The 17401-nt window shown below is 29.6% G+C and overlaps 1 long non-coding RNA gene across 1 annotated transcript; it reads left to right on the top strand.

Annotated features, from left to right (window-relative positions):
- The first annotated feature begins 6833 nt into the window (after positions 1–6833).
- On the top strand, positions 6834–14903 carry LOC146998032 (uncharacterized). Its single transcript, XR_015039992.1, has 3 exons — positions 6834–6855; positions 10828–11047; positions 14589–14903. It is a non-coding gene; the product is annotated as an uncharacterized LOC146998032 (long non-coding RNA).
- Positions 14904–17401: the final 2498 nt, after the last annotated feature.

Genomic DNA, 17401 nt, shown 5'->3' on the forward strand with positions numbered 1-17401 from the left:
GGTTACGTACGAACCATGGGGAGTCAACAATTTGTCTGAGTATTTTGTTCTGAAAGACCTGTAGTTTGTGTCTATAAGTCTTATAGGCACTGCATAAAGTAGGGTGGGTCTTATTCAGCTGGTATAGATCTTCTTCTTGAGACTGATATTTAATTTAGCATTTCTTGTTATTAAAGGGTAAAGAGACATTTTAGCAGCGGTGGCTTTGCGCAAGGCATACTCCGTGTGTTCTTTGAATAACACCTGTGAGTCGAAGACCACTCCTAGATACTTGGTACTTGAAACAATTGCTAGGGCTTTACATTTACAGGAGTGAACTTCCGATGACGTCTGAAAAGGAGAATTCGGCTCTTTGACGGATTTACTTTTAATTTCCATGAATCATAATAGTGTGCTATGATATTTACTGCGCTTTCAAGTTTATCTACAGCGAGCTGAGGTTTTAGCGACTTGGTTAAAATTGCTGTGTCATCGGCATATTTCACTACTTTTGCATTCAAAGGAACCGGCATATCATTCGTGTAGTACTACGAACTGAGATGTTTTCCTCCATTTATAAGATTTTAAAATCACGCGCAAGAAATTTCCAGTACTTTCTCGAAATCAAAAAGAGATATTTATTTATTTAATGCACGCGCTCTTGTATTTTCAATTTTCCGCCTTAGCTTTCTTTTAATATTCGTCACGCGCTGCACTGCGCGAGAAATAAAACCATTTAATTTATAATTGAACTAACATTATCTTTTTAAATACCAAATTCGTAACAATATCTTACACCTTGCCGAATGGCAACAATCTGACAGGCTCTAAACAAAAATGTTTTATTTCGAAGTTTTGCTAATTTTTGCTTTCAAATCACTGAATTTTGTTAAAGAAAAATTCGTTAAATTTAAACAAATTATGAAAATAAGTCACAAACAAATTCAAAACTTATTTAATAATACACAGAGCTTCTGGGGGTTTTAAAATTAGAAAAAAAACTTTTTCTTTTATATGCAGCAACGATTTCCAGTAAAGTTTCCTTTTAATGGATTTATGACAGAGAATAGATATATTTAGAATAAAAAATTCATAACATATTTATATTTCTATCAAAATAAAATGCAACAAATTATATTTGCTTTACCTTTTCGTCGAATTTTCTACCTTTATTAATACTAAATATCATTTGAAAACAATTTTTATATGCCTGTACCAATCTAGAGTGCAAGACAGCAACGTAAGGTTTTTCAATTGTGCGCTAATTATAATTAGTTATTAATTAAAGGCATGATATCAGGTTAAAAAGTTTTACATAACCTAACTTTTCAATGCAAAATCCTAGCTCCGGGTAGACAATCAGGCGATTTAATGCCCTAGTCTTCGTTTTCCAGTAAAATAGCACCGAAATTAGAAGAAGATTTAAAGTAAATTCAATTCAATAAACTACACAGCCCGTATGGTGACCAAACAAGGCCACCGCTTCTTACAGTATTAAGAAATGCAAAGGTAAACTAAAGCAATCAAAGCGTAATTCACAAGTCGAATTCCTATTACAAGTTGGGTTCGAATCCCGCGAACGGGCTGGCTGCATGGGCGTTTTCGTGGTTTTCCCCATGTGTAACGTGTATACGAGCCAGTTTCCCTTAGAAAGTCCTCCACGAAAGGCATCCCTACCTTTAGGCAGATAGCCCTCGAGGCTTTGCCATAATCACATACACACACACACACCTATTACAAGTTGGGCTCAGGCTCTCTAATCATGTGAGCAACCTTGGCTAGCAGAGGCTAAACCGTTCTACGTAAGGCTAGTACCTAGGAGAATATAGTTTGTAGATGATCAGCTATTTCTCCTAAAGCTCTCTCTTTCAAGAACCCTGTTTATTCATATATTATAGTAAGGTTCTCATTTGTTAACTATTTTCCGAAGAAAGTTGAAATGATAATAAAAACAAAAATAATAAATTAATGGATTAATAAACATAAAACTCTGCAAATTTTAGAAACTATATTCAGTAAATAAGAAATTTTTCATTTACTGATAATAGCTTCTTGTGATTGCATATTAAGCTTTTATTACGAATTAAGCTGTAATAATTTATTGAAAACTAAAGGCTAAGTATTAAATTATTTTTTACCTTCATTAACCGTAGTTTTCTGCTTGTTTCACACTACCCCAGAACTCAAAAGTGTGTCTTAACTTATTTTCATTCCTTTTAATTAATATAGACTAATTATTCATGACCTATAATTATACATCAAAATTTTATGTGATTTTGTGTATTTCACAGACTTTGTATGTAAACAGGTGAAATAAAAAAGATAAAAATTTTCTTTTAGATTGCGAAACAAGGCAATAATTTTTTAAATATATATATAAAATCATCTTTTCCCATTTTGCAAAATTGTTTAAAAAATAAATGTTCAAATCAAATTAAGATACCTTATTCTTGATTTTTTTAGAGAAAAGAAAGACATAACTACTTTTAAATTGACTGCTTTTGATCTTGAAAATAAATACATAAGTCAACAGTATAGCGAAACCTTAGTACAATGTAGACACATTTTGAAGTTCTCAGTATGTGATAATCCATTTAATTTGAGAAACAGTGAGAAAAAGCCAAAGTTAAGCAATGAAAGTTTTACAGAACTCAATTAATGAAATAGAAAATTTGTTAGTCTAGAAGTTGTTCAAAGTGCAATAATATCAGTTGACATACACAACATTTGGAAGAAAAAAAAGTTTTATCACAGTGGAAATAATATGGGAACATGGTTTTTGTTTGGATAATGTATTAAAAATGTGTTTGCACTTTAATAAAATTGTTCGCAATTTGGAAATAATATAATTTTTGCTGATAAATATAAGTTCGGTACTCTTGGATTGGTTTAAAAATTTAAAGGGATCCGGGGGTATATGAATGAAAAATTAAAACAAAAAATTTAATGTTGCTTAATGAAAATATAGTCGATGTTAGTTTATAGTTTGGGAATGGGTAGACTTGACAAATTTATTTAGACTGAAAAACAAGGCCAATTTTTGTTTAATATAAATTTCCCTTTTACAAAATTGTTTGAAAATTAAGAAAAGTATTTAAAATTAAATTAAGATACCTTATTCTTGATTTATTTAGAGAGAAGAAAGACATAAACTAATAAGAAGTTAAATGCGTGTGATAACTGGTATCATCGAATTTTCAAAATATCGTCTGATATACATTTAAGTATAAGGAAACATACATCATGATCTACTTCAAGTTAGTTTCTTACAGCTACCTATAAAAAATACTGGTAGAAAATTTGTAAAATGGCAAAAAATTTGTTTTGAACATTCAAAAGAAATTCTTGATTGCGAAAATGATAACGTTAGGAGTCCTCATGATTCTCTCTTAATACCGGTGTATATTAGTGGCGACTTTATATGCCTAAAGAGCACTACGACAAGAGATGATAATTCTCTATTGACGAAGTCTGTCACATACATTAAATACCACAATCTGTCTTTTTGAAATGCTGCATATATAATTAGATAATAGCTTTACAAATGGACAAAGAAGATTAATACTTTTTAAGGTCCCTGGAGCGTTCTGTCATCACAAGCTAAATGGCGCAATCCATATCAAATCGGGCATCCATATCAAAAGACACTATACCTCATTGAACCATGTAAAATCTCTAGAAATTAAACTAAAAGTGATACTGATGTATAAAAGGCAGCTCTAGAAACACAAATCCCATAATAGCTTTTAAAACAAAGCCCATAATAGCTTTTGCAATCGTTTATTCTCCTAAGAACACATGTACAGCGCATTTTACTTATCCCTATTACAAATCTCATTTTACTGAATGCTGCTTGAATTAGGGCAACCTCAAGAAACATTTGTAGGTACTAATTTAAGTACTTCTAAAGTAAAGCCTTGAAATCATAACTAGTCCACCAGAATGAAAATCAGTCCCGTATAAAGATATCTGCTATATTTGCCATGACATACAGCTTAGTGTTCTGATATTTTAGAATTACAAGAGTTGTAATTTCATACTTAATAATGGCAAAGTCTAGTGATATTATAAATTTTCCTTGGAACCCAGGCCCCAAAACTGCCATTTTGTTTTGCTGAATCCCTAAAGCTATATTTTTTGTGGAGCCCCTGTCGTCCTCAGCAAACTAAATTTAGAAAAAGGATTGGAAATATGTTAGTTTTATTGTAATTTATGTGAAAAATATAAAATAAAATCTTTATTTCATTATGCGTTTAGTCATAAAAATAAATTTATTTCATGTAACATTAGCAAAAGAAATAAAAAATATAAATTAATTATTTTAGACATCTCGTTTTGCGGTTAATTAATTGTTTTAGACTGGCTTTAACAAAGTTTCTTCTAACCGAAGGCCTTGTAAAACAATTTCAAGACCACTGGCGTAGGCAGGTTCCCACATAACATTAAATACAAAAATAGTCATACAGATCTATAGGTGCTTAAATTATGCATTCCGTCATACAAGCTAGTAGTAATTATTGGCCTAGTGGCAGTGAGCTAATATCCTAAAAACTGAAGACGTTTCCCTAGAATTAATTATACAAACACATACAAGTGAATGTTTTCAGCGCTGACACGTAGTTGTATTGAATAATTTCGGTTGCAATTTCAATTCAGTTCATTACCATGTATATTGAGCTTAATCAGCCATCTTGTTTCATCTTATATTCTTATCATTTTCTCGCGTATTTTGTGTTCAATCTATAAAATTAAAAATACGAAAAGAATCTAGTCATAAGGATAGTCGCAGTTTTGTTTATCCAATTTTATTATAGCTACTTTCAGTTGTAAGGTATTTTCTCGCTGCTTTCTCATGCCTTTGTGGTGTAATTGGAAGCATACTCGACGCGTATTCGAGAGCTCCGAGTCCCGGCGAGAGCATTGTATAGTTTTCACGTCTCCTGCTTCAAAATACTCTACTGACTCTACACAGTTTTAAACTATGTTCCCTTCCTAATTTAGATTAACAAATTTTCAGTTGGATTATTATATTATGAAAAGATCTAGGTCATTACTATATTACCTAGTAAAAAATAGTATATTATATTTATGATAGATTATTATGTAATTAATTTCATTACATTACCTTATATTTGATACGCGTTAGATTTTTTACTATGATCAAAGTAATAGTGTAACATCAATGGAATGCAATATGCTTTTAAGCAAAAATATGTATTTCTGATATTTAGTACATTTTACCTTTTTAAATTCAGAAAGAAATTTCATAAACCTGCAAAACTTGTGAAACAGAATTTCCACTCACAGTATTTTAAGAATTTTGGACTCAATCATTTTGGACTTATTCAATCAGAAGAGGTTATATTATTATATTCATGAACGAATTAAATGTATTAGGATGAAGAATGTAAGATTATTATTATGTTATTGTGTATATTAGATTGATTATATTCATTATTAGCTCAAATTGCCTTAGCCCAGAAAGACTATTAATTTCGTTTTGGCATTTTGCGTCGATTAACTTTTTAAACTGTTGCCACCAACTATTACAGCCCTGTATTATATTTAAAGAAATTAAATAATGAAAACTCTACATTACTGTATGTATGTTCCTCGCATTGTGATAAAACAATGGTACTTAGAGACATCAAAGTTTATGCCCATATTCGCTGAGATGATGAAAGATGCCCATATTTCGCTGGAGAATAACATAACCCTCCAGCGGATATGAGCATCTGGAGCCCTAATATATATATTATATTTATGATTTGTATTTATATTTTTTCAGACATTAAAATTTTTGATTAAAAACTCAATGATTTTAAAGCAAGAAATAGCAACATTTTACGGGGGGGTGGGAATATCTCCAGTGCGCAAGACTGTGTATCGGAGATTCTAAAGATATGCTCATTTTAAAATTAATTTGCGATATTGCTGTTGAACTGAATTTTATGGTTCAAGTGCGAAGAACATGATATTTAATAAATATAGGTAACACACAAAACGTTAATAAAACGCCCCTTTGGGCGTAATGTAAAATCAGAAAACTTTCAGATTTTGTTTTTATTCATTATTCCATTTATTCATTATTATTTGCTTCAGATTTTATTCATTATTGAAATAGTAAATTTATTACAATCGTGAGTGTTATGTTTTTATTGCACACGGATTAATAATATTGCATATTTTTATTACATTAAAAATGCTACTATAGCATTAATAGAACATTGAAATTCTCAGCCACAAATATATACATCTTTAATTATTTGGACTTTCTCCTTTCAAAACTAAAGAAGGGATTTTACAAGGTTGTCATATCTGGAACGCGGAATTTCCAGCCACTAGGAAGTACTAATTCCATTTTCAGAAATACATTCTTGAGCAAACAATTTAGCAATCACCAGACAAGAGTTATATTTAGGTTCCGGCACACTCACTTTTACTTCTTTTTAATAGACGGCTCTACCTTCACTTAACCTGCTTATCCAACCGTTGCACTTCTAATTCACACTTCATTATTATCGAGAAATAACACTACAGAATATCCCTCTCTGATCCTCTTCCCACCCTCTAGCTAAATAAACGAAAGCTTTCTATAATCAACTCTTAACACTCAAAAGAATTCCGAAAGCTAGGAGGGGGGGGAACTTTTAAGAATTCTAAATATATCCGAAAGCGTGTTGATTGGAAGAAATTGGGTAATTATTTAGTTTGCTAAATGGTTTTAAAAATTATTATTTTAAATCTTTGGGGTAGGAGGGGGTACAAGGAAGAACTCCTTGCACCCTACAGTGTGATTGTTTGAAATGGTATATAAGAGCCCAACAAGTTCAGCAGCAACAGAAATCCAAGAGCTTCCAGTTCCTCAGCTACCAGGTAAGCAATAAACCACTTTTTGAAACTTCAAATATTCTACTACAGGAGACGGGAATGGAACTAAAACTATCGAAAGAGCTCTGGCTTACTTTTTTTGCACGAATACAATAAATTTTCTGTTCAAAAACTTTACTTCGACGAAGTTCAAAATTCTCTTTCACGGGCTAAATTTCCAAACGTTTCACAGGTATTAGGCTTGATATTTCAATTTATAGAAGAAATATATATGCGTAGCTATGTATTTTTTTTTTTTTTTTTTTTTTTCATAGGCGTTCTTTGTAGTTATATATTTTCTTTGTAGCTAAACTTTACAACGTAAAAGTAACTTTTAAAGTTAGCATGTGAAACAGCTGTTAGAACAAACAGCATTTCATAATCGCAGTTTGAGTATCATAAATGCCTGATCTTTAGGCATATTTATAAGGTATTTTTCCCCTCCTTTTCGCATGCTTTCGTGGTGTAACTCGAAGCACACTCGGCACGTATTCGAGAGGTCCAGGATTCTAGTCCCGGCCAGGGCACTACACATTTTTCACCTCTCCTGCTTCAAAATAACCTAATGACTCTAGAAGCACCCAAACTAAAAGTGGTGGACGATAATTCGTCATCACTAGGACCTGGAGTTTGTGTCCCCTCATCCTCAATCGCCCTTTATAAGGGGAAGTATATAAGGTATTTTCTTCCTGCTTTCCGCATGCTTTCGTGGTGTAACTGGAAATACACTCGACGCATACTCGAGAACTCCAGGGTTCGAGTCTCGGTGAGGGCATAGTACATTTTCTCACCTCTGCTGCTTCCAAATAATCTAATGACTCTACATGTTTATCATAGAATCATCAAACTTATTGCATAGCTTCATAAAGACAGATAATAAATTCCAACAAAAAATTAACACATATATTATTCTTTATAATCCTTTAAAATTTTTCTGAAAGCAGACAGACAATTTTATCGGAAAGTATTTATTCCATTCGAATAAAGGTATCATAAGCATCATAATATTGGACCAAGTTGCTAAAAATCATCGGAAATAACACAAGTAGACATGACTTCGCCTAGTGATGATCCTGTTTAACTTCTAAATTTTATTTTAAATATTTTCTGAAACTTTGATGTAAAACGACCATTATATTATTAAAATACAGAATATCTGTGCTGCATGCTGCTGATTGGGAAATCCATATATAACGGTATCAACGAGAAAGCTTAAGAAGAAAAAATATTTTAAAAAAATATTTTAAAAAGTTACTTTTTAAATTTTTAACTTAAAATATGGCTATTTTTACTTACGGCGATGATTTCATTGATTTTTTTAAAAATTTCATTAAAATCTCCATTAAGATGATGTTGATGCATTTAATTATGGCAAAGCACACTAGAGCTATCTGCCTAAGGGAAGGGATGCCTTCGTGGAGGACTTTCTAAAGAAAACTGGCTCGTATACACGTTACACATGAAGAAAACCACGAAAACACTCATGCAGCTAGCCCGTTCGCGGGATTCGAACCTCGGACCGAACTACCAGTGTTCAACGACTTTACCGCTCGGCCGCTGGTGGCCCAATCTCCATTGAGAACATTTATAGGAAGTTTTTTGATGAAGAAAAGCTTCTTACGGACAGTTTGACGAACTTTGGTATCCAATATGAATTTTTGGTTGCTTCATTGACTGGTTCTTGATTAAGAACAAAATAAGAAAAATAATTACAGCTCTTGCCATCAAACAAAGTGTAACTTTTATCTAAAATGTTCTAGTATAAATATTAGTTCAGAAAGAAATGCACAAGATTTCAGTTTTGAAGCCATGAGATGATACGGCTGAAGCGGAAAATGAGCTTAGAATTATATTTAATCTAATTTTTTCTTATCGCACTTTTTTTATTAAAAGTATCATTGTTTGTTATAGATTTTACAATGACACTAAATGCTGACTTCATATTGCGAAAACAAGTCTCAAAGCCATTTCCTCACAAAATGTCAAATCTTAATTACAGCCATATTTGCAAGAAAATAATAGAAACAGAATTTCCTAATTGCCATATTTAACAAAATTTGAAATTATAATTTACTCATATTTTACTTTGAATATTCATTTTTCGTTACATATATATATTTTTATTCATTTATTACTTATTTGTTTATTATTTGAAAATATGCGGAAGAAACATATATCAGCCCTCCAAGAAAACATCTATTTTTGCAAGCATAAGTCTTTATTTACTTTACCATAGTCAAAAATCCAATTTTATTTTATTTTATTATGTCTTGAAGCTAACAGAACATTTCTTTTAACTATTGTTGTTCAATTTACCTTCGGTTAGAAATACTTAAAAGTTGCCTATAGTTCTTGATGTTGTACGTCAGATAATACCTTGCTTTAACGGTATGTTGGTATGCTGTATGTTGTATGTTGTATGAAATTATATTTTACTTTAAATTTTCAAGCAGAAGAAATATATATACTGCCACTCAACAGCAAAATCTTTGTGCTTAATATTCCAAACTCATTAAAATTATATGTTTCTAAATGCAGACATAAATTACATTAAGTAAAGCAAACTTAATAATATACATCATCACTAGAAATTTTAAACGAACTAAGTAGACTTTTAATCAAATTATTAGACTTTTTTAACTAAAATCTTCGCAAGTAAAATATGAAGAAGACACATTTCTCAACCTCTTAAATGTTCGTCAACAAAGAGCAATTATTTGACTAAGTAGTAAAACTTTTCTGCGATGGTGTTTTAAACTGGCGAAAGTTAAACAAAGCCTGCAGGCTAAAAGTCAAATAAGGTCCTCTGCTACTTAATAGCGGTAATCTAATATAGCATCATGTCCCTGAAAACTTTTCAGAAAAGTTTATCTTTCGTAATTCTACGACGTGCTTGGCTTGCTGTTTCAAGTTATTTATTCTGATACAAAAGGCTCAGATTTCGTTTTTAAAAATTAACTTTTGCATCAACATCGCTCACAAAGTCTGTTGAATTAATGTAATATAAATATTTCTTCTTAAAAATAGTTTTTGATATTTTCAATAGCATTTTTTTAATTTCTGCCCAGTATTTCTAATTTTATTGAATTTTAATTGCTTAAAGGTACGATGCTTAAGAAAAGTGTAGAAAATTTAAATGAAGCAAAAAAAAATTAATAATTAGTAATTAGGGAGAATTTGCGAACTAAATGTTCCTATCAAGCAAATAATAAAATTTTAAATAAATTTACATAACCTTTTATATAGCTTTATATAGCTTCAGATCCTCAAAGCACCAAAAGTGTTCACTCGAATTTAAGTTTAAAACATATTATTTTTTGCGCCTTTTAACGGAAAAACATGGACTATTTCAGTGAATTTCACATGTATTTGTATAAACTGTCAATATAGCAAAGGAGAGAAAAAGCATATTTTCCAACTGTTAAGACTCCGAAATAAAAATGTCCCAATTTTTTAGTAAAAAAAAAAAAAAAAAAAAAAAACATTTGTATTAAAATAAGTTTGTTCCAAAAACTTACTTACTAGAGCTTAAGATACAAAAACTGTCAAAAGAATAAATTGAGATAAATTTTCTTCGTCTAGAAAATGCATTTCGTAAGTCAAACTGATTAAATATACTATTGTTTTCAGCATAACATAACAAGATAGCTTTACATTTTTTATTTTTTAAACATATACGTTTATACTTTTAATAATACGTTTAGACTTTAACATATATTTTATAACACATAATACGTTTATACTTTGTTCCTAGTTTTATATCACCAACATTCCGCAACTTTTTAACTCTTCAACTCTAGTACTTGATTTAAGATCATTGTTCATATATCCTGGAGTAATTATTAAAAGTTTTGTTAAAATAATCGTTATTTAAAAGTGTATGAACTACTACAGTTTTTATTCTTGCAGTCTCAAATACATATATGAGTAAAAATTAAGGATATAGCTTTAAGACCAATTTTCTGTTACTTCCCTTAGCAACAGAAAGGAAAGGAAAATAAAAGCCCACTATGGACTGCAAAGTGTTATTCAGCTTCTTGGCTTTATGTCTCTTGCTTTTAAGTCCTATGGTAGTGGAAGAATCCCAGGCTTTAGCTGTCGATAAGAAGAAAATAATGAAAGCGCTCTTCCTCACGAAGCTCGCTCTGAAAAAGAAGAAGCTGCTAGTCGTTCCTCTTCCAGTACCTATCATGGTTGAGTAAGTCAATATTCGTTTTTCTTTGGACCGGTGTTCTATTTATAAGTAATATCTGATATTACGTTTGTTGTCACGTTCAAATGTCTTGTTTTCCCCCAAAGATATGCGATGTAAAATTGCAGCTCCTGAAGTATGTGTGTATATATATGAAAGATAAAAAATACATAAATCAAAATTAGAATTTAATTTATCAATAGCCCTTAATTCCCTTTTTAATTTAGGTACTTCCTCTCTCTTTTTTAAAAATAATAATAACTTTTTCTCTACTGCGTCATTTCGAGATCAATCCTTGCAAATGACTTAATGAGGATGAGGTAGCTAATTCAGAACTTAAGCTGAAACATTCTCTTAATAAGCTGCCATACTGTATAACTGCGCACTTTGCTTCTACCCCTATTTTTGCTAAGATGCTGCATGATACTTTTCTTCCTACTGCAACAATATTTAAAATGTAACTGTTCTGAAACAGGCACGATTAGTGTGCCTAGTCAACTGTGGCCGCAAAATGTTTAATTACAATAGAAGAAATATTATTTAAATCTGGTACGACTGCGTTTTATAACATCTGTATGACTTCTAAGTTTCTCCTTCATTCTAGATTTGCTATGTGTCCTTCAACATCTCTCTACCTCATTCCCAAATCATTACATATATACTATGTATTATACATATATTTATGTTTATGTATGTATACGAACATTGCGTTTTAATTCTGCCAATGTTAGGAAACTAACAAATTAAGTAAAAAATGTTTGTATTTAAATAGTTTTGACATGAGTAAAAGAATTCTTAACAAAGCTCGTACTATTTTATTTTTAGAAATGTTTATTGTTCAGTAGTGCCAAAGATATTTGTGATTTGTGTATTTAGATTGAATCAGCATTAAAATGTTGATAGTTGCTACAGAAATAATTTTCTTAGTGATACCATCAGTAGAAATGAGCTTCTAAATAAGTAAAATACGCATTGGCTTCTTAATATTTAAACCAATTAATTGCTTTGTAAATGATGAATACTTTTCTTAGACTAATAATACCTGTTTCTGTGGCTTAACCATTTCACTATCTTTCTTAAAACAACCCGAGATTGCTTAAAAAGTGCCTTGAAATTAAAACAAAAAAAATCCTTGGATATCTGTAACATTCTCTATTTTTTTTTCTATGAGGAGGTCTGAATTTTTCTATGATCTGGAAACAGAAAAATAATAATTTAGCATTAAATTGCAGTGAAAGGATTGGAGTTTTGAAGTGAGTCTATAGTTTAATAAAAGGAGAAAAATAATGTCCATAGAAGAAGTTATTACTATTTATAAAATTTTCTTGAGTCCTAAAATCTTAGAAATTTAAGCAAAACTTTCGCGGAAATATAAGTACAACTCGGTTGCTTAATTTTAATACATTTGATCTTAAGAAGTTAAAAACAAAGAATAGACTTCAAAAACTCATTACTCACAGCTTTTCAACAAAACTAGAGCTCTATTCTTTCTTGAGACAGCTACAATTATGATTCAAGTTTTAGTTTTTGCTGAAACTTTAAATATAATAATTTGAATTCTTCCCATGACATGAGGGCTTTATTTATTACTTTTACCTCATAATTAAATATTCCTTTTCGATCTTACAATGCTTAAAATGGAATAAATTTAACTTCAGATGAATATCAATAACTCAGTTCTGAAGACTTATTTTTCTTACCTAAATGAAATTGCTTAAAAAGCTAAATGTTCTTGAATATCAATATCTGCTTTTACAGAATATCTCCCGCATAAAAAAATGATTTCAATTTAGAATTCCGACACACATTATAAAATATTAACGATATGCTGATCCATAAATATTTTACTGAGACAGTAACTTTTCAACAAAATATTTCAATATCCATTTATATGCATTAATTTCCATTAAAAGAATCTCACTGACAGTCTGAGTTAACGTAACTTAAAAACTCAGTGTTCTAAATTCCGTGTAAGAAGATGCGTACTATCCCCATCACATTTTTTACACTTTCGTCTGAAAAACAAGAAATTCAAATGCACCAAATACTACACTACGCTTCATTAACAATATAAAAACGAAATTTCTTTATTCACAGGAGTTTTTTACTTCAATGCGTTTTAATTTCTTGGTAATAAAACGACACTTTATGAAATAGATTGTTTGAATAATTTGATAAAAAGCTCATTTTCTACAGGTGCTTTGAATTCACTGAATTTTAGTTTATAAAATTTATAAAATATGTAGTATTATTATTTAAAAGTATATAAATAAAATTTCCTATTTTCCAAATATAATTTTCATCTCATTCATCCCGCTCATATTACTCAGAATATTCACTACAAACGTTGTACTGTGTAGTGAGAAAGTTAAAAAATACAAGTTGAAAAGTTTCGCTGGAAAGTTTTATTGAATATTATAAGGATCTTTCGAAAATTATGTACATTTTCCACACTTTTCCAAAAATATATGTTAAAACTTTCTTTATAATATTCATGTATTAATTTTTAGAACTCTCTAGTTTTTTGTAATTTTTGTGCATCATGTAAAAAACCGCTTAAATGAATAACATTAAAATTTAAAACGGTTTTGTACCATAGACTGAATTAGAAAGAAAACGATTTATTTAATGTTTATATACCACATCAATTATTATTCTTCAGTATTAAGATTCGTAGAGACCGAATTTGTTATTCAGAAACTCTGGTTAATATTTCAGTAAGACAGCAATTTTTTGCAAAGTATCACTATTTTGGCTTTTGATTAATAAGTTTCTTACGTCCTCCACTCGGTGGCAACAACAAAATATTCTAGAATAGGCCATGCCTGCTCAGATATAAATTTATGAGATACTGATTGGGGTTCTACATTTCTTCCATCAGCTTTCAGACTAGTTCTCAGTTTGAATAAAAAAATTCTTTAATCTAAAAATTTAATATCTTTAATATATCGGAATTATTATCCTTAAACCAAAATATCAAACATACATTAGAGATGATTATGTTCTTTTAAGAATTTTAAGAACTAATTTGAAATTTATGACCTTTAAATTACAGTATAGCATTACGATATTTTACTAATCAAAAATAAATGTTAAAATAATTATAGACAGTCATTAGTCAGACTTGCAGAATAATATCCTTACAGAAATTCAACTTAAATGCATAACCATCATTTATTAATATATATATTAAACAAAGTTTTAGTAATTACAATTATAGACAGATATTGGTAAACAAACTAATGAATGCTAAGAGTTTGTAATAGAAATATATGGGAATGAATATGTATATTTCATTAACCATAATTTCAAATACTCATATATCTTATTCTGTTGCACAATAATATATTCTAACTATTAAAAGAATGAGTACTCGAAGCAATATTTTATTTTACACTTCTTTAGTTAAGTCTGTATAAGGCAAATAGTTAAACGAAATCTGACTACTGTAAAATATTTAAATTTTTAAGTAATTATTGTCTTTGTTTTAAAATAACAGCGGTTTTCTATTTTTTTTTTTTTTTTTTTTTTTTTTTTTTACAAATAGGAAGAAACATCATGAGCATCATATTGAGCATCACGGATGGGAAAAACATCATGGATGGTGAAGAAAGAATATCTTTATTCCTATAACTTCTTGTAACATAAATGTAAATCTGCAACGCGCGCTTGAGTCATCATAGTTAGATCATTCATTGGGCTATTTTCACTGCTTTTAAATATTTCAAAAAGTATGCATATAGGTGTGTTTTATCATTGTACAAATACTTATACGTAAACCTTAAGAGGTACTCAGTTGTACAGTTTCTAATGGCCAAATAAAGTGCAGATCTGTACTTAATATTTCCTTTTGTTATTTTACCTTTTGTTGTTCTACGTTTGTTCACTAAATAATTCTACATATACCAGAAACATAATTCAATACATCAGAAAAACATAAAGTGTTTTTTTAATTCTTAAGATTTTCTTCACCTCTTACTTTAGAAAACTGATAGTAACATGCATTTTTGATAGATGTTTGAACATTTTTCCTTTTTTTTTAACTTTAAATGGAACTTTAATTACATAATTTAGATTTATAGATTTGAGTGGAAACAATTTAAAGAGAAAAGAAGATATTTAGTTATATTTCCATCAACATGTTTGAATCTAATGTTCAGAGTTTTAGGGAAAAATAAAACTCAAATGCTTTCATGGTTTACACTTTCAAATAATTTACACAATAATTACGTTATTGTGGTCGCTCAAATTAAATAAACGAAGTTATTTTATTACAACTCAAGTTACAGTTAATTCATATAGAATATTGGAGACTGAATTTTACGTTTTATATAGTAATGTATAACATTTCATGTATAACTTAAATTTAATTACAATTAATAAATAATTAAGAAACTTTGACTAACTGGACTTTCTGCTTTAAACAGAACATTTAAGAAGTTAAATTTTTATGTTTATAAAACCTTTTTACTATTTTCCTACTATTTTTGCAAAATTGAGATATTGAGATAATATGTAATAATGCATAGTTTGATAAAAATGATATTGAGCATATAACTGTAAGTATATGTCTGAGATTAGTGTTTAAAAAAATTGAAACTTGGAGTCACTTTTTTCAAACTGCCTGTAAAATGGCATTAATTTAAGCGCAATTTTTCAGATAAATTTAGATAATCTTGGAACGTCTTAGCATATGCTTATTAACTTCTCTTTACAGTTTACTTGTATTTTCCCATCATTTTTTTATACTCAATAAAATCTCAACAGTTATAACTAATCACACTTCAGAAGCATCACCCTAAAACGAATCGCAGTAATCACCCTTAAAAAGCGGCTGACTGCTGTCTTTTTTTCTTTGGAAACCTGTTACTTCCATTTTCCAGCCTTTTTTTAAATCCAGTTTAAATTTGGAAATTAAACTTCAAAATCAACTTCAGAAATGAGCGAATCAACTTTCTTATTACTAAATGGAAATCAGATTAAATTCTCTTTTTCAGGCAAGTTCAAGGCAAATGTGAATCGCTTACTGCCTTTTAAGATTAATCCGATTACATCAACAAAATTGTTGATTATTTAATGTCTCCAAGTTTTGTTTCATCAACTTTTAAGATAAGTATTAAGTCTGATTTCCCATCTATGAAAAGACGAATCACTCATTTTTGAAATAGACTGAAAATTGAGAGAGGATTGGAAAAAAGACTTGAAAATGGAAATAATAATATTCCAAAGAAAAAAGACATTTAATCGGCTTTAAAATGCGACTTGGAAACTGAAATTGGATTGAAGAAAATTGAAAAACGGATATAACAATATTTCAAAGAAAAAAAAGGCAACATTTAATCGATTTTTAAGGCCGAATGCTGAAACTCGTTTTAGTATATCACAATCAATACATATATCAATCAACAAATATCACAATAAATATGACGTCTTAGTCTAAAATTCCTATAATTATTCTTTAGAAATTATTTTCTTCAAATTGTCTACATGCACTCGGTTAAAAACTCTAAATACATCTCCCTGAAACTTCGATAATTATATCTTTAAAGAAAGTTCAAAATATTCTGAAAAAACATAGAACTGGATAATTCTAAAGTCGATAAAATAAATGAAATAAGTAACTTTGCTAAAATGCTAAAGTCTGAATTACTCATGCATCGTGTATACTTGCTTCCTATATTGTTTTCTTCTATTATTTCTAATTGTAAAACTCAAATATTAAAAAATTTTGTTAAGATATTTGATTCTAGACCATATTTGCACAGTCTCTGGATAAGTTTTCATTACCAGTTTTACAACTGTCTGTATAGAGGAGGGCGATATAATTACTTACTTTAAAACTATATAAATAAATGATGTCCAGCCTAACTTTACAGCTTTGTTTCCTAAATTTTGCTGAAAACGACTTTTTATGATCAATCAATCTTACTCATAAAATTGTTGAACAGCATACATTTTAAATAGTGAATACCTTAAAAAATTGTTTGTTGGGAATTATATGACAACAGTCTGTTTATATTATGTTATACTTCGAAGAAAAAAAATAAATAGTTATAAAATTTCTTATATAGAAGCAAATATACTGCTTATGAATAAGGTTATGAAAAATATCTCTCTTAAAGTTACAATTTGAACTTTAGTTTATTTAGAACTATGAGGGTTATTTTCAGTTGACAGCCCTCTATATTTTACTTCTCAGGTACTATAAAAGCGCAGAAAGTGCTACCACTGCTTTTGGCTTCCATTCTATCCCACCGCTTTTGCCAACGCAAATTGATTACTACATAAATGTCTGATTATCCTCAGCAGGATATCCAGCAAGATTTTACTAATTTACTCTAGAAGTACAAAAAATGTGTT

This window comes from Stegodyphus dumicola, chromosome 3 (genome assembly GCF_044657685.1).
Source record: "Stegodyphus dumicola isolate Sdum_Otavi_A_Nest chromosome 3, ASM4465768v1".
Taxonomy (NCBI): Eukaryota; Metazoa; Arthropoda; class Arachnida; order Araneae; family Eresidae; genus Stegodyphus; species Stegodyphus dumicola.